Genomic DNA, 27,004 nt, shown 5'->3' on the forward strand with positions numbered 1-27,004 from the left:
ACGACGCATCACTGCATTGATCCTGGTAAGTGAATCAACACTGTAATACATTATTGATGGTAATTGTTAACTGACATTTGCACTAATCCAGTTTGCAAAATGTCTCATAGGAAGACTCCACCTTCGGATACCGAGGGAAGCCTGTATGTAAATAATTATATTCACAATCTTTATATAGTCTTTACACACCAAGTAAAATGTGCTTATGTTAGCAAAATCCAATCAGTAACACACATAAAGCACATAAAACTATAAGGAGCTGAATCTTATTTAGTCAAGTCTGCTTCCAGATGAATTCTGTCTAATCCTCAGCCGTGATGTGACAGCATATTTCTGTGTTAAAATGCCTCTTACTCACTTCCCAGTGGATGTAGCTAATCCTTGCATGTCTTTTCAGGCGACTTGATTTGAGGCCCCCGCATGCCAGCACAGAGGCGCACTGGCTAACCCCCCCCCCCCATCTACACTGTCTCTCAGCACACCTGCCGCACTGCTTGGCTTCTCTCTCCCCTTGCAGGCACCGCCTGATGTTCCTCTGATTACCGTCCTTCCTTGGGCTCTTTGCGCTGGTTCACATGCTGCACTCTCAGTCTCTCAGAAAGGCTCTGCTGGCAGCTTGGACATCTTCCCCCCTGCTCTGACACGTCCACATGCTCATACACCCTGCAGTTAAAAAGCAGAGGGAGCTTTGCATGCTGCACTCTGCATGCTGGACTCTGCATGCTGCACTCTGCATGCTGCACTCTGCATGCTGCACTCTGCATGCTGCACTCTGCGACTCCTCACAGTCCCACCTGTTATGGAGGCAAATGATAGAAAATTAAGCCTGACTGAAATGTGCATTTTGTGCACCACTAGCATCAGAATGGAAATCAGCTGTCACATTCATAGTCTTTCCATTATTAATCAGAACCAAACAAAGAAAACTATCGATAATGGTAATATCTGTACCCATAAATATACAGGCCTAGATATGCATTAGTGTTACTGTAAACCAGGGGTGTCAAACTCCAGTCCTGGGGGGCCGGAGCCCCGTGTAGCTTAGTTCTTTCCCTGTTCCACCATAAATGATTCAGCCACAGAGCTGTGTGGTAATTAGCACAAGAAGTTGAATCAGGTGTGTTAAACGAGGGGAAACCCAAAAAAGTGCAGGGCTCCGGCCCCCCAGGACTGGAGTCTGACACCTGTGCTGTAAACTGCAATGCAGCTTCCACCAAGAAGTTCGTTTGGAAACAATAAGCATATTTACTAGATACTGGGGGAGAATCAACCTTGAAAAATAAGCCTTGATTAATGATTTTGCAAGGGTCCCCTGCACTAAGACTTCATAGTATGCACTAAGACTTCATAGTATGCACTAAGACTTCATAGTATGTAAAAAGAGCTGATACGAGTCCCGGGATGGCGGTCTGGCGAAAGGGCCGCGTGCTTTAGAAGGCGTCCCACGATGTTCGCATCCCCAAATAGCGTAAACCACTTTTTCAAGCCTCTCCACAGTTAATAGCAAAAACAGCAATTAAGAACAGGGGGGCAATCTGGTGAAAAACTGCATTAAACTGCATTCTGTAAAGAGGCGTCTTTTACTACATGCCTGAAGCAACACAACTGACACAATGAAAGAGTTAAAACCAGAAAGGACTTTTTTTAAAGAACAAAATGCCATTCAATTAATTAGGAAACATAAGCCAGACAAAAATGAGAAGGAAAACATTCAGTGCCTCAGATTTATGTACTCAGCTGTTGTCTGAACGTTAACCTTACAGTCCAGCATTCACTCTATAAAGCAGGGGTGTCAAAATCCAGTGCTGGGGGCCAGAGCCCTATGCAGCTTAGTTCTTTCCCTGTTCCACCATAAATGATTCAGCTCAAGAGCTGTGTGGTAATTAGCACAAGGACCTGAATCAGGTGTGTTAAATAAGGGGAAACCCAAAAATGTACAGGGCTCCAGCCCCCCAGGACTGGAGTTTGACACACCTGCTGTAAAGCATACTGGGAGGGAGGGGGGGTGTTACCATCTGTCCTGGTCAAATTGCTCATGTACCAGGAGGATGCCGATCACCAGTAAACAAGAAAAACATCAGTAAAATGTGACAAGATGAGGCTGGGGGGGGGGGGGGCAACTTACCTGACCACTAAAATAACACGTAATGCTACCTTAGGAGAATTATTATTGACAGTAACAAATCTGAGTCTGTTCTCCAAGTAACACATATAGAATAAGATCATGAAATCCAAGAAATCAGTTTCTCTCAAACTAAAGATAGAGGAAAAATGGCTATTGCTCACATGTCAGCACAACTATCCCGTCCGCCATGGTGTGTTTCCCTGGCTAGTGCCACCGAGCCTGGCTGGGCTCCTCACTGCCGATGAACTGGGCCGCGGGTCACAAGCTGCGGAGAAACTGCACTGAAGAAAATGATGCACTGCTTCAGAAATCCGGAGGGGAGAAGACAGAGGCTGGCAACTCCACAGTCATACAACTTATTTTCCATAAAACAGAGAGAGTGTGTGTGTGTGTAGGGTGGGGGATGCGGGGGTGTGTGTGTGTAGGGTGGGGGATGCGGGGGTGTGTGTGTGTAGGGTGGGGGATGCGGGGGTGTGTGTGTGTAGGGTGGGGGATGCGGGGGTGTGTGTGTGTGTGTGTGTGTGTAGGGTGGGGGATGCGGGGGGGTGTGTGTGTGTGTGTGTGTGTAGGGTGGGGGATGCGGGGGTGTGTGTGTGTGTGTGTGTGTAGGGTGGGGGATGCGGGGGTGTGTGTGTGTGTGTGTGTAGGGTGGGGGATGCGGGGGTGTGTGTGTGTGTGTGTAGGGTGGGGGATGCGGGGGTGTGTGTGTGTGTAGGGTGGGGGATGCGGGGGTGTGTGTGTGTGTGTGTAGGGTGGGGGATGCGGGGGTGTGTGTGTGTGTGTAGGGTGGGGGATGCGGGGGTGTGTGTGTGTAGGGTGGGGGATGCGGGGGTGTGTGTGTGTAGGGTGGGGGATGCGGGTGTGTGTGTGTGTGTGTAGGGTGGGGGATGCGGGGGCGTGTGTGTGTAGGGTGGGGGATGCGGGGGTGTGTGTGTGTAGGGTGGGGGATGCGGGGTGTGTGTGTGTGTGTTTGTGTGAAGACTCCTGTTCTACAGAACATGGTGATGTCATTCCTCCCATCATTCCTCCCGTCATTCTTCCTCTGCACCTGTCACAGAAAAGACAGATGGAAGGACAGACAGAAAAGACAGATGGAAGGACAGAACATTAGCTCAACTTCATAACTTCATGTAACATGTATAGCTTCAGCATATAAACATTTGAAAATATGGTTTCAAAACCCAAGTTGAGGGTTTCAATCACAGTCAGTCATTATCTCAATGGACATTGGACATCAATCATTATGACCACTGGAAATGAACTGTGATTTGTGACTTTTTTAGCTGCCAGTGAAAGAACAGTAAATCATAGTCTTTCCAGCCTGCTCGCCCCTCTGCCCGTGACGCCCTTCCGGCCTGCTCGCCCCTCTGCCCGTGACGCCCTTCCGGCCTGCTCGCCCCTCTGCCCGTGACGCCCTTCCGGGCTACTCGCCCCTCTGCCAAAGACGTCTCTCCTGTATGCCCCGCTGCTGTACCACTGCTCATCCTGCCATCAGAAGCAGCACCAGCATCTGCCTGCCATCATCTTCCTGCGCCCCCCCGCTTTAAGACACAAATGTTAGAATTTGGACAGTGGGAAATGGGACTTTGCCATCTTGCTCATTTGACTTCCTCTGCCGGCCCCTGAAGGAAGCGCTCTCCCCCTTTGAGGCCGTTTCCTCCCAAGGTTTCTTCCTTCTAAAGACTTTTCCTTGTCACTGGAGGCTTTAGGCAGGGATAATGCAAAGTACTTTGACACAATGTAATTTTGTGAAAATGCGCTATACAAATAAAACTGAATTGAATTGAATTGAACAACCTGGATGGGATGTCATTTCATTGTAGGGCACACATACTCACACACTATTAACAACATCAATTCACCTAAACCACATGTTTTTGGAGGAAACCAGGGCAACAGGAATGTTCTCATCGGGGTGTACAATATAAAACATCCAAATGCACGTCTCCTGCAGTGGTCGCCATTTTTCATTTTCCCACTTAAAAGAATCCTCTGCCTGTTCTCTCAGTACTTCTGCTCTTTAAATGCTGTACTTAAGTTTTAAGCAACGCTGTGGGAATGGAGTGAACACTATTCATTAGCCAGAGAGTGCCTGCTTTGGCAAATGGGCCATATGGCCAATAGATCACAATGTCCTTCTCTGTTCATGCTCACATTTAAACACACCGTATATACATGTGTTTTATCAGCCAGTAACCAATCCAATGGGCAGTCCATCACATATATAATAGAAATAATCTTTGTCAAGCCCAGGGATTGGGGTTTATAGTCTCTCAAATATGATTAATCACATGGGCTTTTGCTTGTGTGGGTCACTGATTGCAGTGGTGGAATAGTAGGTAAAACAATAGCATTCATTCATAGCTGATGCTGACTTGTGTGGTCTGTTGTGTTGGTGAAAGGAACAATGGACGGATCTCTCAGGCATTAACAATGAGCAGCCCAGGAGTTTACGGGTCGTAGGTAATGGCCACATCTGTGTTGCAGGAAACATAGGAAGAAAAATGCTATAACACAGCACAGAGGGGTTAGTGATTAATGTCCGTATTTTCTGGTTTATCTGGAGTCATTTTGGGTGTGATGACACAGGGCCCTCTTAGACTTATCAGGTATGCAACTCACTGGTTTACATGTAATCATGCTACATATACAAGAAGATCCCATTTTTTACCAAATATCTCTGAGTTTGTCTGTTACATCCAGTAGTTCCTAGATACTCTTGTTTCCCAAATTTCCAGCAAACACTGCACCTCTGCCATAGATCAAAGTGATCTCTTGTTAAATGTTTGTTGCTACCTCATCTGTGCAGCTAATCCCAATCTGTTCCTTCCAGGCCCAGTTAATGTACATGTGCACATGTGTGTGGCAGTCGCATCATTGACGGCGTGTTTGTGTTCCGTGCTCAGGCACAGCTAGTTTTCACACTGCATGTGCACCATGCCCCACCATACCTCATCCAGTGGCCCCGGGCACAGTTCAGTATACTGTGGCGAAGCACGGTACGGCGCGATCACACTAGTCGAACAAACTAGACTTTGGGGGTCAAACGTGGGGTGGGTCACTCTTACCATTTATCCCCTACATCCATCAAGTTTTAATTGAATGCCAAGGGGGTGATTCCAAGCTCTGACGCCACACAGCCTCGCCTCAGGCCCTCTCCACCACCGCATGGATCTCGCAGAAGCTGACAGAGCTCCTTTGTGTTGACATAGAGAACAAAAGAAGACGTGTTACCGTAGGCTGAAGTACATCTCCAGAAGCTTCCGCATCTGCATTCTTCATTAAGCATCATGCTGCTCATGGCTAAAATAAAATCTTGTGACAGGTCACTGCAGCAATAAAGTGAGACAACTAAACAAAAAAATCAACAAAATCATGAAGACTCACAAGTTTCTCATTTGCTAATAGTTATTCATGAGGAATTATGAAGACCTGCACAATGTTTCAGAAAGGAAGTGCACAGTAGCACAGAAAACGTAACATACATCAATGGGCCTCCATGAAGTAAAGGGCCTCCAAGAGGTAAAGGGCATCCAAGAAGTAATGGGTCTCCAAGAAGTAAATGACCTCCAAGAAGTAATGGGCCTCTAAGAAGTAATGGGCCTATAAGAAGTAAAGGGCCTCCAAGAAGTAAATGCCCTCCAAGAGGTAATGGGCCTCTAAGAAGTAATGGGCCTCCAAGAAGTAAAGGGCCTCCAAGAGTGTATGGGCCTCCAAAAAGGAAAGGGCCTCCAAGAGGTAAAGGGCCTCCAAGAGGTAATAGGCCTCTAAGAAGTAATGGGCCTCCAAGAAGTAAAGAGGTAAAGGGCTTCCAGGAAGTAAAGGGCCTCCAAGAGGAAATAGGCCTCTAAGAAGTAATGGGCCTATAAGAAGTAAAGGGCCTCCAAGAAGTAAAGGGTCTCCAAGAAGTAAATGACCTCCAAGAGGTAATGGACCTCCAAGAAGTAAAGAGGTAAAGGGCTTCCAGGAAGTAAAGGGCCTCCAAGAGGAAATAGGCCTCTAAGAAGTAATGGGCCTCCAAGAGGTAAATGAGTAAAGGGTTTCAAGGAAGTAAAAGGCCTCCATGAGGTAATGGGCCTCCAAGAAGTAAAGGGCCTCGAAGAGGTAATGGGCCTCCAAGAAGTAAATGACCTCCAACAGGTAATAGGCCTCCAAGAAGTAATGGGCCTCCAAGAGGTAAAAGACCTCCAAGATGTAATGGACCTCCAAGAAGTAAAGAGGTAGAGGGCTTCCAGGAAGTAAATGACCTCCAAGAGGTAATAAGCCTCTAAGAAGTAATGGGCCTCCAAGAGGTAAAGGGCCTCCAAGAAGTACTGGGCCTCCAAGAGGTAAAAGGCCTCCAAGAAGTAACGGGCCTCCAAGAAGTAATGGGCCTCCAAGAAGTAAAGCAGTAAAGGGCTTCCAGGAAGTAAAAGGCCTCCAAGAGGTAATGTGCCTCCAAGAAGTAAAGGGCCTCCAAGAGGTAATGGGCCTCCAAGATGTAATGGGCCTCCAAGAAGTAAAGAGGTAAAGGGCTTCCAGGAAGTAAAAGGCCTCAAAGAGGTAATGGGCCTCCAGGAAGTAATGGGCCTCCAAGAGGTAAAGGGCCTCCAAGAAGTAATGGGCCTCCAAGAAGTAAAGAGGTAAAGGGCTTCCAGTAAGTAAAAGGCCTCTAAGAGGTAATGGGCCTCCAAGAAGTAAAGGGCCTCCAAGAGGTAAAGGGCCTCCAAGAAGTAATGGGCCTCCCAGATGTAATGGGCCTCCAAGAAGTAAAGAGGTAAAGGGCTTCCAGGAAGTAAAAGGCCTCCAAGAGGTAATGGGCCTCCAACAAGTAAAGGGCCTCCAAGAAGTAAAGAGGTAAATGGCTTCCAGGAAGTAAAAGGCCTCCAAGAGGTAATGGGCCTCCAACAAGTAAAGGGCCTCCAAGAAGTAAATGACTTCCAAGAGGTAATGGGCCTCTAAGAAGTAAAGAGCCTCCGAAATATTGTCCCACAAATCATGATGCCTCATCATGCACTTGGCAACTGGGGGCAGCTTGTCAGCAGCACAACACCAGATGATACAATAAAGCAGCTTTCAGATACTTATTTTAAACCAATGTGATGTTTGTCATAAGAGGTTATTTCCACAGAGAACAAAGAGCAGTGTCTTCAAGCTGAAATTTGTTGGTCAGAAAGTGTGTGAACCCTGTTAAATGTAAATTAAAACAAGCTAAAGGCTTCTATCAGAAATTTTCTTGACATTTGATTTCTACTACATTATATGTCATGCGGTTCTATATATTTTTACATATAATACAAGGGATTTCTGAAAAATTTGCAGGACCACTGGGAGAGGAAGCAGATTGGTACCGATTGTCCGGTGCTCTAACCTGAATCAGCAGACAGCTATGAAGAGTAGCTCCTTTGTGCTGGTACTGAAAACAGGTTCTGTTCTGACCCATTTACGGAACGCATAGCGCATTACAAACTCATTGGTGGTCCATAAACAGTCCTGTTTTTATCTAAACTTGCAGAGCACGAAGAACTCCAGACGCCCAAACCACATAACGGCAGCCTGATTCATGTGAAAATGCCTGACGCTTCAGAGTGGCGCTAAATCGAATCGCAAGACTGTGGGAAAGTGTTATAAATCATGAGCCATGGAATTCTATACCTTCAGTTTGTTAATTGCAAGAATAAACCTTTAAGATGGCCATGTCCAGCCCTCTGTGCTGGTGTAAACCCTCCTGTTATGGTATATTAAGACTTATGACCTGCATGTTTGGATACATACCAAATCTCCCTGTCCAACTGAGCCATGTTCAGGACAAACATGTGGTGTTGCTGCCTGCAGAACCTGAATACGACGAAAGTGGGTATGGAAACAGTGTGGGGTGGGGGGGCATAAAACCATGGGAAAAATGGAAGTGGACTGCTGTCTGCCATGAGGACTGGGCAGGCCCAAGGTGACAAAGGAGCCATCTAAAATCTGCTCAGTTACACCCAGCGATGTTCTACTGGACGAGACAACAGATAAATGGTTATTAGGCTGGTAATAAATGTTTCATTTATGGTCTCAGTGCATCTTTGGAAAAATCATACCAATGTGTATTTGATAGGTTTACCCCGAATTACAAAATTGAATCAAAAGCTATAAATGCCAACAGAGAAACATGCAAATCTAGAATTATTTATGAGCTAGAATGATTAGTCATTTAACAAGACTAGACAACTAATTCACTTAGGAGCCATTTGGTCTATTAAAATTCAAGATCTATGTTTGCCGGTCATAGTAACATAATCAATTTGGGATTACAAGTTTTACAATAATACACTGAAGAGCAAAGGGAACTTTTTCATAAATTAAAAGTCAAAATTACATTAATAAATAAAATTAAAAATAGGTTCTATTAATGGAATTCATTGCAACATTATTATGTACGATTGTATGTATTTGAGCTACTTGATGCCTAAATTCATTATTTCATTCTTTCTGCTATATGTTGTGTATCAAACCTCAAACTGAATGAAAGGGCTACTTCATGGGGTTGAAGTCTTAGGATTTTGCAGGCTTAGACATGTTGACCAGAACACATATTAGCTAGCAGCTAACATTATGGTGGATAAATAGGGATTATCGAGCATTCGGCTGCGCTGAGGACCTTCTTTACTGTTGTGCTGTCAGCAGTTTAAAAACCACCAGAACCTTAATATATGTAATCAACAGGATATCTACCGGTTTTCAGGGATGTGGTGGAACACATTTCAGAGCCTCTAAAATATGAACATCTTTGTAGTCTGTCCTATAAAGACCAAAGCCATACTTACAATGGCTCATTCGATGCTGATGCAGCACCTAGAGAGGGAAACACAATGACGAGGAACTCAGAGGCAATGAAGGTACGGAGCAGAAAGAAAAGAGCCCAAACCGCCTGCAGTCCCGCGAAAGGTCGCGACTGAAGCTCCCTCAGGAGAAGCTGAGGGGCGTCCTGGTAAAGCCTCCTGAACGTATGGGCTGATGACGGCTTCATGGCTTGTTTTCTCTTTCATAAGAGCAGGGTGCTGCTCTTCAACTCTCCCCCTCCGTGCATCACAGGGCTGCCTGGACGACACACGTCATGCTGGTGCATCAGGTCACATCGCACCTCCAGTGTCCATCAGAAGCACTAAGCTGATTTGGCACTGGAATGAGGGAGCAGCAGGCGCCGCTCTCACCTCTAAATGTTTATATTCCTGCCGGACTATTTCCGTTATGTTCTGTGAGACAACATTTCCATAACACGAACAGGACCCCTGTGTACCTATATCCAGGGCTGGTAGGGGGCTGGGAGGCTAGCATGGCTAATGCAGCTAGCGCAGCTGATGCAGCATTTGGCAGGTGTGATTCTGTGAATGCATGAAAAAAAATCCAGGAAGGAAGAACACTGACACAGACAGAACTTCATCTGATCATCAGTGTTTCTCTTTGATGTGTTTGAAGACCATAAAGAAAATGTCCCTGGAGCTGCTCTGCTCTCGACCTCCAGGCCTTTGTCTGTCCTCTGAATGGTGTGTGACTGTCACTCTATGAAAGCTCCTCCCTACTGGTCTTGGCAAATAAAGGAAATTTCCTTTATAATAAATAATAGCTATTTTAGCTTGCGTGTTTATTACTGAGTAAATTCATCAGTGGGCTGGTTTATAATGGCATGAGCACAGAAGGCCAAGGCTGCCCAGATCAACATGAAAAACACGTCCGTCGTCTTTAGCTCACTAGCGCCACCCGCCTCTACTCGCCAAAACGACACACTTTCAGTGGGGATTAATCGTCTTACACCAATAAAGCCCACAGATTTGGTGCATGAGGAGATGTTTTATGCTCTGGCTCAGCTTGTCATGACGTTTCCCAAAAGCCTTGTAGGGGATCTCAAAAAAAGGGATGAGATCATTGTCTCACCTTAAAAAACATACCCCACCAGATTAAGACACATCCTGAACCTCAGCGGAACCGCGCCTCCGACTAACAGTTAATGCCTGCCCCAAAAGCGAGGCTTCGGATCATAGGAAGGCAGATCCATCTCGGTCTGTGCATTGGTCTGTCATCTGCTTTTCTAACTAAAAGTTCCCTATTTGTCAAGAGGTAAATCAAGATAAAACACAAGTCCAGGTTTGGCTTTTCTTACACTGCCTTAGTGTATCATGGAAGAGTTTTGACTACTTTGTGATTCAAAGTTGGTTGTGTTGAGGCCGCTCCCTTTCTCCTCTAAACCATCAATAACCTCTTTTGTTGAATAGGTCCATCTTGACCTTGTCCTGATTCAGCCTTTCAGTTTATCCCAAGGATGGTTTGAGCTCTCATCCACCCACACTATTCCTTGAAACCCAAAATATTTGTGAATGACGTTGGCCCAGTCATTCTCCTGCAGCCAGGACATCAGACCTCATTCTCTAGAGTGACAGTGTAAAAATCTAAACTCTTTGTTTTACCCTGTTGGCTTTGTTTTTGCTGTTCAGTAATATCCCTTAGCATTAGCTCAGCTGCGGCTTATGTGACACTTATATGTTACTATAATGTCACTAAACAGCTCCCCACCCCTACGCCCCCCGCCCTGCCGTGCAGCAGTCTGGGCCGTAAGGAACACACATGACCTAATATGTCAAATACCTGCATTTTTATTTTTTGCTTAATAAAATATGAAGAACAAAGCCGTTTGGGTTGCGTGTGTCTCAGTTTTTAGGATTACCTCAATTCTCTGGCATTTTTCACAAAAGTTTAACTGGCTCTAGTTGTGTTTTTTTTTTTTTTTTTTATGGGATCCTTGATTTCATTAGGACCACGAATGTGGCAGGTAGTGACTTTGGAGGGAACTGAAAGGTAGTGGTGGCATTGATATATCTTATGTGAGGTGTATAGTGTCTTCAAATAATTAAGGGTAGAAACGCAGCACTGACTTTTACACCCTCAGTGGGTCCTCAGCACTGTAGGTTTGTCAGAATACAGAAACAGGCATAAATTTATCATACTAAACGCTGAATTCTCCAGATGGCTATAAAGACAATTTATGATGCGGATGGAATTTGCGGAATGAGCAGTAGCTCCTGACGGCCCTGTTCACACTTCGACTCAAGTGGACCCTGGAAGAGGGAGATTAACACCCTGTGCAACAAATCAGAAACGCGTCCAAAATAGGAGCAGGCAGACAGGTTTCCTGGAGATCCACGGGTACCGCTACATGTCACCTGCGTCATAAGACACATCTTTTTCCAAGCATTCTCAGCAGCCTTGAAATGACTTGCAGATAAGCTTCTGGTGGGAATGTTTTAGTGGGATGCAAAGCACAAGTATGGGCTGGCTGGCACAGAAATACCAGTGTCACAAAAACACCTCACACCTAACCACTGCTAAACGCAGATATCCCCAGCAGATACAATTCTGAGAAGGTCCACTGGCCAACTCCAGAGGTTATCCAGTGACTTGCCCCCAGATCTGGCAAATTGTGCAGGAAGCTGTTGTCCAGGTCATTGTTAGGTCAATTCTGCTCACAATCAGAAGAGCAGTTCTAGCCATGTTTGGCAGTTCAGACGCCGGACAGGTGTCCCGCACACTCATCCCACCAAATAAACCCATCAGGCAGCTCCCTGGATATTCAGCCCCAGTCACTGCAGCACCACGGTCTCACTCTCCTAGTTGACAAATTAATCTTCAGCTGTTCAACAGCATCATAAAGGGAAAAGAAAATCACTCAGCAGAGACCAGCTAACAAAGGAGGGGAAGGTCAGACATAAGAGGGTCGCCTCTCTCGGCCACTGAACCGTCTTCTAGAAGGATGACAATCCGGAGTTCAGAATAATATGGAAGAGGATCCCGTGTTAACCCATACTTAAAGCAGAGCATATGCTGATGAACAGCAAGCAGGGCTAGATGTGTTCCACAAGACTTTCTATTACATATACAGTCAGCCCTTCCTCATGGGGGGGGGGCGATCTGGAAAAACGAACTGAACCAAAAAGATACCAGAAACACAAGATGCGAAGATCACGTGAGATATCACGCAAGAGGTCGCCGTAAACACACTTGGCATCCTCCACATCCTTACATATCCTTCATGCTTTTATGAGTCACTAAACTTTTTGTGTGTCATCTGCTGACTGTCATTTGGCATCTGCCGCTTTTGCAGTCTGCAATATATCGAACCCAAGATGGGGAAAGTTGTGATGCAGGAAGATCAACTGTACTGGCTTCATGACATAAATGAAACCTCCATACTTATTCTTCTCCACACGCGACAGGGACTAACATAGGTGTTCAAGAAGAAAGCCGGGAAGATCCTGTGAATGGGAGAGGATTAACAACAGCTTCAGCAATTGCTCAGCCATCTTAAATCACCTCAGGAGACCATTTCCAATCATCCTGCTTTACACACGCAAAGATGGAAGGCCAGCATCTCATCTGTTAGCAATGGCGAGGGTCTGTGACAAATCCCCCTAACTCAACAACGATTCACCCCCCAAAAAACCCTGCCGAGGGATGGGTACTGTAGTGCCACTTCACATAGCAGTACGGCCTCCCAATTCACTGTAAGTACATCCATCTTGGCAGCTAGAACCCAGGGGATGAGCACAGTAACCCACCAGTATGAGGCTGGTATCTTGAATGACACCCCACCTGTTTACTACGCCCATCCTCAAATCCACCTGCATCCCATCAGCTTTTACAGACCCTAACAGAGAATATAACACAGGCATATGCAGGCAAACAGCTGCCAAACGCAAGTGCGCATCACCCGAGCCCTGCTAACACAGACCCACAAAACTACTTTAATCATAAATATGGCATCAAAGCTTCGCTACCCATCAGAATATACTCACAGCTTCAGAGCACGATATCACATTGGCAGGTAAGACTTTAAATGTACTTTACAAAGCAGGTGTGTGTGTGTGTATATATAATAAATTTGGAAAAGGGAGATGCAGGAGTTCAGTGTTTAGCCAACTCTCTCCATGTTCTTAACCAATCTTTGCTTATGATTGCTTCAATTATTCAATTTGCTTATAATTATGCTTCAATCCACACATCACCCATATACAAGTACATATATATATACACACACACATACAGTATATATATATATATATTTTTAAATCCATCATCAACAGCAGTGCTGAGGAGAGTAGGCTTGCTGTATTCAGCCAAACTGCCTAAGACATAATCTCCGCAGTCTGGGCCTTTCGTCCAGCTGGGCCCGTTGTGCTCTAACCGCGTGTCGACCTGAGCTTGGCCGTACACAGTTACCCTCATTTCTTCCCCAATGCTCTCCCAAGCCATGTAACATGACACTTACGCCCTCACATGCAGCTGAGGTCTGAGGTTAAACAGGACAGGCAGAGGAGAAACCCCCACACCAGATGGTCTTGGTGACTGCATCATCACGGCTTCACGCTCCACCTTCCAGGAACGACTGACAACTGACATGTAGCTGGGGTCAGTCTGTGTTGGGCAAATTAGGTCAAACTTGTAACCTGTAACTTCAAGCCACAATCAATCACAGCTGGCAGTACAAAAGTAAGCCTGGACACATATGGGTCCGTTCACCTGCCAGGAACCCGTCTTTAGGGGCAGCCCGGTCTCATCATGACGTCACAGAATATTAGTGCACAGAATATAAAGGTTAGACAGTGGGATATGGGAAAGGGTTACCCTTACAGTTCTAAACCTTTACAAAAAGGAAATAGAATGTTACATTTAATGAATGAATAATGAAGATTGAAAAGTGATGAGCAGCATTAGTTCCCTCCATTGGGCATGAAGGCCTCTTCAACACAGGACTCTAAGCCAGCGAGGGGGAAGGGGAGCACAGGTGCCGTTTGCCGAGGACCTGTTAGCCCCATATAGCTTTGAGCGGCCCCACTGGGGGGTCCCCGACTTCCCAGGCTGGGCTAGCAGCCAATGTGCCCGTTTCAGCTGGGGCGATGATGTAATGGCGAGTGAGGTCACAAAGAAAACCTCGGTAGACCTGCAGGTGTCTCCATACAGCTGTGTGTGAATGTAACATGCCGGCCCCCACCCTGCCCACACAGTCCGGCCAAAAACAACCTCAGCCTGGATCATGTGTTTCACATTCACTCAACTGTCGCTCCCCAAAAATCCCCTCCAATGACACACACGAATCCAGATGGACAAACACACCCCGCACTGCTCTACTCTTAAGGTGAGTGCAGCGTTGAGTGAGACTTTGGCAGCCTAATCCTTGAAGTGTGTACTTTGTACATTGTTATCCTATGACAATATTACTCACACATACTATACATTTTTCTTTTTATTTTGGGAATATACTTTGTTCATTTATGAGATCCCTCATATTCATACTGGCTTTAGGACTCATTCTAAGAAAAACGCAAGAAACCCAGGAAAAAGAAATAAATAATTTAACAAATGACATAACATGGAGATATCCTGAGCCAAGAGCTGCTTGTTAATAAGTGCACACAGCACCCCCTGTTCTGCTCAAGGCTTCGATAAGTGCCTCAGATTGCCAGGTAATCTCCATCGCTCTCATCCGTCAAATATCCCGACGTCGCAGTCAGAACAGCCGAGCCTCAGGGCCACGAGCCAGAAAAACTGACATGTACGTTGAAAGGTGTGACGCACTTTCTGCCAGAACTGTTACCTGCAGCCACATGGGAGATCCGTCTCCAAGGACCCTGCTTGGGCCTCAGAACAGCCCGGAAATCCCACACGCGTCGGCATGATCCATGCTGAATGCACAAGTCAATGTTCTGCCTCTGCCCAAGGGGCCGTGAGGATCGCAAGCCAGCTTCATCACCTCAGAATGAAGCTGCTCGACAGGACGTGCCGTGCTTGGGCCTGGAACACATCCATTTCTAATGAAATGTACGGTGCAGTGAAATACTGCCCCGTGGCCAGGGGCTGCTGCCCCCCGAGGGCCCTGACTAAATACCAGAGCACTTTCCCACCACAGAGGGGCTGAGACCAGAGCAGGTGCACTTACCCAGCAAATCCCAGCCTCTTAAGTCTGGCCATTAAGGCGAGAGCCTTGCTGTAGTCTCCCACCGGGATCATTCTCTTACACTATCAATATTTCCTCTTGACAAGTCCAGCTGTGATTAATTACTCAGCAAGTTCATTAGTGCCTCCATTGTTGTTGAAATACTCAGTGTAGGATGAAGGTGCCACTCCATGTATTTCCTACTTTTCTGCAGGGATGGGAACAAGTCACTTGTTGGCAATTCCGAATCAAGTCATCAGTCAAAACATTGCAAGTCTCAAGTCATGTGCCCTCAAGTCAAAATCGAGTCTTTCCATATTTTTTGTTGTCAAGTCACGAGTTATCAAATGTGTGACTCAAGTTCAAGGCGAGTTGTGAGTCATGTAACTACCTATCTAATTCTTTTTACCTTTACTGATTAAAACTTGCCTCACCAAAAACCCACCACAGTAAGTTGTAAATTAAGTCTTTCATTGGTCTTTCTCTTCCTCTCTCTATCTCTTCTCCCTCAGTTAACTTCACCTGTCAGCTCTGGCTTTGTGGCGCAATAATCTAAAATGGTTAATAAAGAGTATATACCTCAAATAACAAGAGGAGCTTAATCCGAAGCTCCACTTGGCAAAATAAAAGTGTTGGCACAATAAAGCACCCAGACTAACATCCTGCTTGCTAAACTACCGGACACGACAGGGGTAAAAAAAAAAAAAAGTCTTTCATAGGCAGAGATAGGTAGAAAAGAGTGTCTCCACTCTGTCACGGTCGTCCATATATATGCAGGGAGTGACACATCTTTCCAACAAACTATCTCAGGAGACCTTGCATTCAACCAAATGAAAATGCAGACAGCAGAAAATTAATATATACTGAAATTATAAAATTTCACCAAAAAACGTTATGGTATCCAGAGGGGGACTATAACCTCAAGTCTTCTGTAATCATAGGGTGCAAGTCGGGTCCAAGTCTCGAGTCATCTGCCCTTAAAGTCAAAGTCTTTCCATCAGTCTTGCTGAGTCAAGTCACAAGTCATCAAATTTGTGACTTGAGTCTGAGTCGAGTTGCAAGTCAATGACCTCTGCTTTTCTGTGCCAGTGCCTGCTTTATACACCCACTGGAGTGGGTGTCTATATGACTTACATATACAAATAATGAAAGACTTTGACCACCAAATTATTGTCCACAGCTGAAGTTCAAGGCACATTTCCTCAACTTTCCCACTTTCTCCTTGCATCAGTGAGCTGGAAATGGTACAAGAGAGGGTCTGATTTGTCTACCAAAAGCACAGCCTGTGTTAAAGCAGTTTCCGAGTGAGGGGAGCAGAACACGATGGAGTAGTACTTGACTGTCTAACTGGCCTGGCGTGGGTCATTCTCAAGGCCACTTGGGAGAGCAGAAAGCGAAGGGGACCATGTTCCTGTCACTAGAACAGTAGCCTGGGATGAGAATAAGCAGATAACTTCAAAGATGACTGCATGTAGCCAGTGTGCTGCCTGCACCAATTGATAATATACAGACGTATTGTTTATATTTCATGCAGTTCGGTCTGTTCTATTCACTTTTGTTTAATTATGGTTCTGACTAAACACAGGAGGGTCAATTTAAAAGCTCCGCTGACATACAGCCAAACATGGGGATAAACAAAGAGGTTGACTGAGTCCTTTCATTCCAGAACTCTCTAGAAGCACTTTTTTATACGGAGCTTGTAAATAAGTATACACTAATAGCAGCTTACAATAAATAATATGCTTTACAATCTGACAATATGGTGGGAAAAGCTTCCGGCTTCAGGAGACATATGCACACGGCCCCTCCGTTCCTGGCAGTATCCACCAGCAGCATGACAACAGTCGCGATGAACACAATGGCTTCCGTATCAGACACACCAGGGGTCGGGTCACCAAACCCAAAACCCTCTCAAAGTCCGTTTCTGAAGTTCTGCGTTGCTGGCCTGCACCATCTCCTCCATACAAATTTACAGTGTGTGTTCTGATCACAGGATGTATGATGCATTTTTGTCTGACATTGTTCCAGAAGCCCACAGCTTTCTGACCAACATCCGGTGAAAAGCTGGACCATCCTGAGCCAATATTCACTCAATGATTCCTCCTTCACTTACACAACTGGGGGATTATCAGTCTGGTTTGATTTGTGAGCCTGGAAACTGAGCCCCATATCAGATAGGCCTCACATCCACTTGAAAACCTGAAATTACACCTCCTGCTTGTTTGAACTGAGGGTCAGAGTGATTTAAGGAGGCAGTTGAGATGCATCTTTCCACAGGCACATGATTTGAGCAGGGAAAACTTGCCCTCAACTTTCTCCTCCAAGGACCGAGGAAGATCATCTGCCGATGTTCTAATCAAAATATGAGGAATTGTGCACAGAGAAGGACCAACATGACTAATTCTGTATTTTCACTGTGTGAAGCTATTGAAGCAGAGGGTTTTATACAATGACAAGATCATAAGAGTGCTACTTATTCTGCATCAGTCATCAAAGTAACACATTAACACATTTACATTGTAACAGATTTCCCAGCTTGTAAACGGTAGTGACAGCCATGCTATGGAAAATGCCTGCAGCTTTGTAATGCTCCACTCCACTTTAAAGAAGAAGAAGAAAAATAAAGAACCTTTCAGTGCTTCTGATAAAAGCTCATCCAAAAAATTTGCACAGATACTTTTAACATTAAAAAATATAATTACACACACAATTAAGGTCTGGTAAATTCAAATTTATATCTGATATTCAAAAAGCCCAGTATAGAAATTAATTCCCTTAAGGGAATTGTGGATATCCCCATAATCCAAGAGCCTCCACCCCATCATGACCAAGCATGCGCAAACAGGAAGTGACCTCTCAGGACCTTGTCGCATCCTCTTCCCCATTCAACTATAAGAAATCAGCCTAGAGCAGGGGTCTTCAAGTCTGGACCTCGATTCCAAATCCAGGCCTTGTTTTCAGTTCACCCGGGTAGTTGGTTTAATAATTATTAATGATTCTGTTTGGCCACAGAGGCTTCACTCCCGGCTCATGGGTAAAGGAAGGCTGGAAAATCAGCAGTGATGAGGACCGTGATTTGAACGACTCTGGCTTAGAGTGATCTCCCGTGTAAGTGTGTGGTGAGGGCAGAATTCTCTTTTATCCTGTGAAAGAAATTTGGTCAAAAAGATCTAGAAACTTTGCAAGACCCTTGCGCTGGCACATCTTCACCAGCTCTGTAAGGCCCACAGAACTTCTGTCCCAAGAATAAAAGTCATAAGCTGACTGCTGCCCACTGTGTATAACTGTACTAACAGGTAGGATCAGACCGTGGAGATTCTTGGCCACCAAAGGGACAGGTGATGGTTAACAGAGCTTTCCTCCAGCTACCAATGTGCCTTGTGTTTGTGTGAAGTGCACTAGACAGCTTAGGCACAGTCCTTGTTGTATCACAGTAACACACACATCACTTTGTTCTCAAAGAGACCAGCATGGTTTCTCTCCATTGTTAAGTCCAGTGTTTCCAGTAATTGGGTATTCTTGACTACTTTAAAAATATCTAACAATGGGCAGGGTGCGAGATGCCCCACCCATCCGTCACACAAGCAGCTTCCCTGGCCAGCGAATGCCCACCCTGAGTCACTATGGCTGAGGAATAGGCCAACCATGAATAAGGGACTGTAAACAGGAAATGGGAAATGGCCTTGTCACTGGAGGAAATGGGCAATGCCACCAGACCTTTGCCAAGCTCCTTCCCCTTCTGCTCAGGCAGCCTGACAACATAAGTGCGCTGTCTAATCGTAACCATCATCACTAGGCTTCTATGGATATTCTATCGGAAATGCCGCACATCCTGAGGAAGTATGAGGGAAACCACCAGACAGGTAGACAGGTAGCAAAATCATTAGTTTCAACCACCCCACCGTCAACAAAATCTAGCCAGGGGGACTGTTCAGTAGGTTTGCTGAAACCACATGCAATGTTCCTTTGGCTATGGGTCTGGAGATCACCACCACATTAGGCAAATCTATCCAGGATGTAAGAAGCCATTCAAATGTCTTTCAATACACATTGATATAGCAGTTTTGATTATCATCAAAGCCCATTTAATTAACAATTCTAAATGGTAAAGCCAAAAACTCCTGTCTCCAAAAGTAGACCCATTCAACTGTGCCATTTAACATCTCTGTTAATCCACATCCCACTGACAGACCAACTGCTGTGAAGAGAAAGCTAGCCTGAGTTAGTCTGCTTCGCGTTAGCCTGCTGAGCGTTAGCTTGCACAGCATTAGCCTGCTGAGCGTTAGCTTGCACAGCATTAGCCTGCTGAGCGTTAGCTTGCACAGCATTAGCCTGCTGAGCATTAGCTTGCACAGCATTAGTCTGCTGAGCGTTAGCCTGTTTGGAATTAGCTTGCTGAGCATTAGCCTGCTTGGCGTTAGCCCACTAAGCATTAATGGGACAGACAGCACACCTGCAGTAAAACTTTGCAGAGTTTTACTGTAGTGCACAGCAATCTCAGCCAATTTTTGTGTTCACAGACACACTTTCCCTTAAAGGGAAATAAAGATTTCATAGATCCCCATTAGATTTTTATCATCCAAATTCACACCCCAGAGAGCTACACTTGCATTGCTGGCACAGAGTGAGAGACAGAAGATTTCATGATGGGCCAACATGTTGGACAGTCACTAACAGCAGAAAGTCTCCAGCCATTTAGGTGTGGGGATAACTTAATTGTGAAACATAATGCTCAGTAAGCAAACACCACCATACCATAGCACCCCCGCCCCCCATTCAGCACCATCCACACCTTGGAGGATGTTACCTATGAACCAATGCATCACATTCCTCAATGTGCACAGAGCAAGATGGCTGCTCTGCAGCCAGAATCAGCATAGAACAAAGAACAGACTATGCTCTCTTCCTTCTCAGGCATCATTTATCTGTGGCCATGACCCTGCATATCAAACATCATTGGTGAACATATTGAAGATGGGGCCCATGGTGCTGATTTCTGACTTTGGGCAAAAATGCCCGCTATATTTTACTAGTACATAACTAGTTTAACAGTTATACACTAATTAACAAGTTTTAACCCACTGTTAACTTTGAAACATAAACATTTTAACAATCACATCAACCATTTTGTGCAGAGAAATTGCACTATTTCGGCCAAAACATAAAAATCTCAACCACTACTCCACCAGCTGCTCACACGAAGCAATTTATAATTGTACATTTAAATAAAAAAACACATAAACTTACTAAAATATTTACCTGGAGAGCATCTTCAAATGAAAAAAAGAAGGAAAAAGTGATTGATCACTCACAGATAAGCTTGAAGTCCCATCTAGAGGCACTCAGATAACGCAAAGTATAAATTACAGTAAGAGCCTGTTCTCCCTGCAGGAAAAATGCAAACTCGGCACGGGTTTAGCATTACATTGAGAAAAATATCCATAAAACATGAGCACATTATTTTAATGCAATATACCAGTAGATAGCTCTTAATAAAGTTGCGTTTTATGTAAGTAGTCCATAGCAAGAATATAGACCAAACTGTCCTTCTCAAATGGTACTTTTCGTTATCTTAATATTGGCGCAACTAACAAACACAGAAAAGACACTTGCAGCTTTTCATCTAATTCGAGTTTATTCTTAAACTCCAAAAGCCCAGCTATTGGCCCTGCGAAGCACACTGGCTTGTACGACTCTTTGAGCCTACGCTACACTTCTGCTGATCTGACGCTGAGGACTTAACAGTATACAGTGCCACCTTGTGGTGGCATATAAAATTAATTCCATTTCTGCTGACTACACGTGCACCCTTATGAATTGTGGAACAGTCAACAGCGCCATCTGGTGCCTGCATCTCTCCAAAGATCTGTGCAGCCAGTTTGCCAGAAACCGCTTGCGTAGTTCCATGAAATATATTGACTAACAATCTATGCTGCACAATTGACAGATGTGCAAGATATACATTAGAACATTACAAGATTTATCCTGTACACACTAAACACATATAATATGAACTTGTTTTCCAGGGTAAAGGCACAAGGACTGATTTCAAAACACCTGGAGAAAAATGGCGGGGTGAATATGATCACTGCTCAAATGGGGCACTTAGCAGAGTCTCACTGAGCTGCACACCTGCCTTACTGCTCTCCCAGGCCATTTAGAGGGTGCAGTTTAAACAAGACACTATTTAAGACACACAAATGCAGTGGTACAACAGTAGTGAGATGAAATTATCCAGTCTGTGCAATAAACAAAGCAGAGGGATAGACACCTTAAATAACATAAAGTAACAAAATAAGTATTCAAAATATAGAAATATATAAGTATATATAAGTTAAGATAAAGGTTATGAGAAAATATTTAAGATGTAGGCTGCATTTATAGCTTATTATGGTTTGTAATCGGTGGTGTTAATGATGCTATTAGCCTGGGATAGAAGCTTCTCATCAGCCCACCCTGATAGACGGGCTCGCGGTATTGTGTGTTAGGGTTAGGATTAGGGTTAGGTTTAGGGTTAGGATTAGGGTTAGGTTTAGGGTTACTGCGTGTGCTCCATGGCCCAAGAATGCTGCCGATCAAGAGCAAATGCTTCAATCATAACTGCAAAATATTTGTCATCAACTTTGTTTTGTGCATACAGCAGTCGACCTGAGGATTCTAACTATGCATCATGTGAAATGGCACAGCAGACAGACCGGGGGGTGGGGGGGCGCATTTTACATCAGAACATGTGCAGTGCTTTGCTTTGCCTCACTGGTTTTCTACAGTATATGCAGCTTGTCAGACTATTGAACTGTATGAAGTATGACACTGTTTTGATATTATGCGGTTTTATTCACATAGCTTCTGCGGTTATAATTGTTTTTGTTGATGCTTCCCCAGATTAAAACAGTCTGCAATCCCGAGTATCAGCAATCTGACCAGCAGGACTCTGCACGTTGGAGAATGGGCTAGAGAGATCCTTCTAGATGACATTTCCACAAAAGAAGTAAAACACATCTGCTTTTGGGGTGTGGCCTTTCTTTAAACACACGAGGCACTGAGGGACTGTGACGCACACAATTCCTCCCCATTATCATTTCTTTCCTAATGAAAGCTATGGGGGGAATAAAAAGTCCCTCAGGCAAGGGCCTTCCCGCATTCTCACCCAGCCCTGGCTCTGTATCCCCAGCCACACCACCCCGCCCCACGTGCTCTGTAGCCCCGGCCTACCCCCCCACGTTCTCCCCCTGCCCCACCGACATCACCCCGCACACCCCCACCCCGGCTCCGTTACCCCGGCCGCCCCGCATTCTCACCTGGCCCCAGCTCAATCACCCTCGCCACCCAGACGCCGCACCCCCAGACCCCTCAAAGGTGGTGAGCCCCGCTTCACCCCAGCAACCAGCAGCCACACCCCCGATATGTGGCCCGATGGATGACCCCACCAGAGAGTGGCCACCCGGGCCTCTCCCTCTGACCCCGAATCAGCCGGGGTTGCTCTGGTTGCCATGGTGACACACTGCATTCAGCCTGGCAGTGTGTTGCTGTGTGGCCTTTTGTTTTTTTTGACTGCAGTCAGAGCCCATGCCCTCCCTGTACAGGCCTCCTCTGAGCTGCCTAAGACCCCAAGTGCTTCACCAGTCTCTAGGACACTGTAGATATTGCTCTTGGCCACTTCAGACAAGCACTTTTCATCCCAAATATATGGACATGGACATTCTTTTAACAAAAGACCTCATTAGTCAGATCCCACTGTGGTCGGACAGAGAGCCTCACAAATGGATGAACTTACTCAAATGCCCCAGTAGGGGGAGCACTCTCTGATTAATACATACTTTACAATGCAGCATCAGGCTATGTATTAAAAGAAACCAAATCAAAATTTAAACAACATTCTGTTTATATGAAAGGCAGCCCCCAGACACAGAAAATAATATGACAATAAAAAGACAAAGGATCAAAAACAAACTGTGGCTCCACGTCTTTCTCTAAATTGTCCACAAGTCCCATTTGATTTATGTAATCTCAAGAACTATTTATACTCCGGGACAGACGTGACATCTGCACGCTGAATCTGGTGACGAACAGAAGGTTCTGGGGTCCTGGGTGCAGGCTGCCCCTCACTACAGCAGAGTGATAAGATGGGACACTCCAAATTCCATTCCTGGAATAACCCTCACATTGTGCTTGGAAAGAATCACTTAAAATACAGAATAGAGGGCACAGGGCCAGATACTGAGATCTGTAGGGCACAGGGCCGGAGGGGGAGATCTGTAGGGCACAGGGCCGGAGGGGGAGATCTGTAGGGCACAGGGCCGGAGGGGGAGATCTGTAGGGCACCGGGCCGGAGGGGGAGATCTGTAGGGCACAGGCCTGGAGGGGGAGATCTGTAGGGCACAGGGCTGGAGGGGGATATCTGTAGGGCACAGGGCTGTAGGGAGAGATCTGTAGGGCACAGGGCCGGAGGGGGAGATCTGTAGGGCACAGGGCCGGAGGGGGAGATCTGTAGGGCACAGGGCCGGAGGGGGAGATCTGTAGGGCACAGGGCCGTAGGGGGAGATCTGTAGGGCACAGGGCCGGAGGGGGAGATCTGTAGGGCACAGGGCCGTAGGGAGAGATCTGTAGGGCACAGGACCGTAGGGAGAGATCTGTAGGGCACAGGGCCAGGTACTGAGATCTGGAGGGCACAGGACCCGAGGGGGAGATCTGGAGGGAACAGGACCGGAGGCTGAGAACCCGAGGGCACAGGCTTGGATGCTGAGATCCCAAGGGCACAGGGATGGATGCTGAGCTCCTGAGAGCACAGGGCCAGAGGCTGAGATCTCGAGGGCATAGAACCGTCTGAGATCGTGAGAGCCAGAACAAGACTGGTCCACTGTTGCTGCATGATGCAACACTCCCTGTAACCATCACACCCCTTATTTCTTAAGTCTTGCAGATACTTACATACAAAACAGTTTATAATTCCAAGCCCCCTGAGAGATGAACCAGCATCTTATTCTAATCTGAGGACCTTCACACAGATATGGCCATGGTGACTTTTCCTGGCTAACAGATTAAACTCAAGGGCCATTAAATTCAATGTTGTCCCTTTATTCGCATTTGGTGATACATGACAATCAAAATGCATTTCATACCCACTGCATTTAGTATAGGGTCACGGGGGGGGGGGTTGGGAACTCCCTGGATGGGACACCAGTCAAGTTTAAGCCTTAGCTTATGGCACTTCACCAAACCTGGAAGCCACAGAGCCAGAATAAACTCTACACACAGAGAGAGTGGGGCTGCAATCATATCCATACAGCAGCAGAGGCAAGTGGCTCCATGCTGCACGTCTGCAAAAGCTTTAGTGAACACAGCTTTAAAAACAGAGATAAAATACAGGTTTTAATGAAGTTTACGTATGCATCCCTCAGTATAAGAAACAACTGTGTTTTGGAAAAGCTATGAACAATGTACACACAAGCAAAGGATAAGAAGTGACATTTCACTCTCAAAGATGGGCACATAAGAAGCAAACAAAGTCATTAAAACCAAAATAAGTCTGTTTACCAGTTTTCTTGAAACCTGAGCCTGCGTGTCCTTGCTGCTGTCTGGAGTCACTGGAGTCACTGGAGTCACTGTTCTCTGCAATGCGGAGACTTGGCTGTGACCCCAGCATGTTCAGCTAAACGTTAACATTCAAAAGTGCTGCAATAAAGAATGATATTCTGTACAGGGTTATAAACATGCTGTCAGTAAAATAACTCACATTTAAACATCTAATACTGAAAATGAACATCTGACATGCAGTATCTATTAATAATCTTTTAAAGCTACTAATTCTATAAGAACTGTAATTTGTAATTGTTCAAAATCATTAAATTTCATTGTGGTAGAAAAATTATAAATCAAGCACTTAGAATAAAAGTCTGGACCTCTTAGTTTGGTGAGTAAAGAAAATCTCTTTTATTCCAGCAAGTTCAGCAAAGCGCTCCCATCACACTCTGGCACTTGGTACCAAGTCACCCCCGGCACACAGAGTAACCAGTAGATAAAACATAACTCCCAGGACTTCTAAGGCCTGATTGGTCATGAAACATCAACAAACTAAGCTGAAACGTATAACAAACACAATTCTCCTGCTCCATTGGTTCACCTTGGTAGCAAGGTAAAGTCCACCCATTGTACGCAACTTACTGGAGACAGCCTCAGCTTCTAGACTCTACATGAGATATGTATATAGATATTAATTATGTGACATTGAATAAAAATACATGGTTAACATATGATTAGTATGATTAACATAAGTATGATTAACATGATGCGATCAATTGTGTAACATATTATATTGACTACTACAACTACTTTATTAAGCTATAACTCTTTGTGCACCAGTTGGGGCGGCTTCGAGTCTCTTCCTGCAAGTGGTTTCTCCCCCCCTTTGCTCCACTGTCTGCCCCTCCAAGGTCCGAGCTTCTGCGGAGCCAACTGCAGGCAGCTATCACAAAGCGAGGTCACACAGTATTCAAAACAATCTCTTCTGGCCTAAGGCCTAAGACATAACAGACCCAATACGCCTCCCCTCCCGGGCCTACTAATGTCCAATTTTACTTCCACATCATATCATTTTTTTTACAAGAGCTCATCTTTCTTTGAAACTTGCAACAACCTCCAGTAGTTTCTTTTTAATCGAACCTCATCCCATCATGGCACATGGTTTCACACAGATCTTCTGCTCACTTTCGGAGTCTCTGACAGCACTTTGACATCTGCATGTTAATATCGCCATTTCCGTCAGCTGCAGCTCCCCGCTGTGTCTGGGAGTCTGCTAGGTTTTTCGCTGCACTTTTTTTTTAAGCCTTTCCATGAAAGCTTCAGAGTGGAAAGTGAGAATATCTGCATTAAACAGAGCGCCAGCCAGCATGGAAAGTTCATCAGCCGCAGGCCGCATACGGTAAGGCTTAAATGAGTTAATCTGGTGTTGGGGGCGCTTTTGCTCCGGAGCGTTCATTACATGACTAACAAACAAGGCTCCAGCTAATCAGCAGGGGTGTGAACAGTGTACCACCACACTGTTCTGGGACAGCGCTGATTCCCTGGGCACAGTAACAAACCTGCATAGGATTCACCCATGAAAAAGGTCCTCGGACAGTGGACTGAGCCCCAGTGCATTTCCCGCAGTTACTTAGCAATGCATCAGGGATGCAGCGGTCATCTTTCCCGCAGTTACTTAGCAATGCGTCAGGGATGCAGTAGTCATGTCACCGCTCAACCCCACCTTTACCCTTTCATCCATGTGGCACCAGGCACACAGATATGTGACCAAGAGCATCACTAACCTGCTAAATATTGTCAAAACAATCTAATTCCAGACATAACCAAGTCAACAAAAATGATCGTGTCTAATATCGTGCAGACTGATTCAGTCTCATTGGATAAAGTACCTTTCTGATTCATCCTGTCGAAAGCCAAACAAATTATCCACTCAAAGATGTACGGTAGTTAGAGATTATCAAATGTTCCATCGCCAAGTAAAAGGGGGGTCATAAAGAGAGGCAGTTCAATGACAAAATTTACTTTTGCTCACAATTCATCTGAATTGTGCAACAAAAGCAAATTGAAAACTCACATTTGTGTGCGAATACAGGAAAAAGACGCCTCTCTGTTATATGGATTAAATTACAGCCTCCCAGATCTAGGGACATCACAGATGACTTAACATAATCCAGATCATACGACTCCTAGCTGCGATGCATTTCATTTAATTCTGTCCCATTTGACTCACTTACTATTTGGCTCTGGTACTGCGTTTTCATTGCCTGCGTTTGAAGAATCCAAATTCTAATCCGAAGCAATAAAGCAAAGTTAGAGTAAAAAATATTAAATTTAAAAGCACAGAGTTTTTCTGTGCTGATGCAAAAGGGAATTTATTGCTTCGGGGGGGGGGGGGGGGGGGGGCAGCTTTAAAC

The 27,004-nt window shown here is 45.4% G+C and overlaps 1 protein-coding gene and 1 long non-coding RNA gene across 3 annotated transcripts in view; both read right to left on the minus strand.

Annotated features, from left to right (window-relative positions):
• The window catches only part of LOC111833943 (A disintegrin and metalloproteinase with thrombospondin motifs 8-like), a 63,462-nt gene extending 61,009 nt beyond the window's left edge, over positions 1 to 2,453 (minus strand). Inside the window, exon 1 of one of the 2 annotated variants that reach the window (XM_023792694.2) lies at positions 2,287 to 2,453. The gene's annotated coding sequence lies outside the window, so the exon portion shown is untranslated. Of the gene's footprint in view, positions 1 to 482; positions 678 to 2,286 lie in introns of those variants that run through there. The other variant, XM_072701669.1, reaches the window with a different exon arrangement.
• A 599-nt stretch (positions 2,454 to 3,052) lies between these two features.
• On the minus strand, positions 3,053 to 26,927 carry LOC140579099 (uncharacterized). Its single transcript, XR_011983305.1, has 4 exons — positions 24,971 to 26,927; positions 24,606 to 24,680; positions 5,194 to 5,321; positions 3,053 to 3,173 (listed from the first exon to the last, which is right to left on the minus strand). It is a non-coding gene; the product is annotated as an uncharacterized lncRNA (long non-coding RNA).
• Positions 26,928 to 27,004: the final 77 nt, after the last annotated feature.

The sequence above is a fragment of the Paramormyrops kingsleyae genome, chromosome 17 (genome assembly GCF_048594095.1).
Source record: "Paramormyrops kingsleyae isolate MSU_618 chromosome 17, PKINGS_0.4, whole genome shotgun sequence".
Classification (NCBI taxonomy): Eukaryota; Metazoa; Chordata; class Actinopteri; order Osteoglossiformes; family Mormyridae; genus Paramormyrops; species Paramormyrops kingsleyae.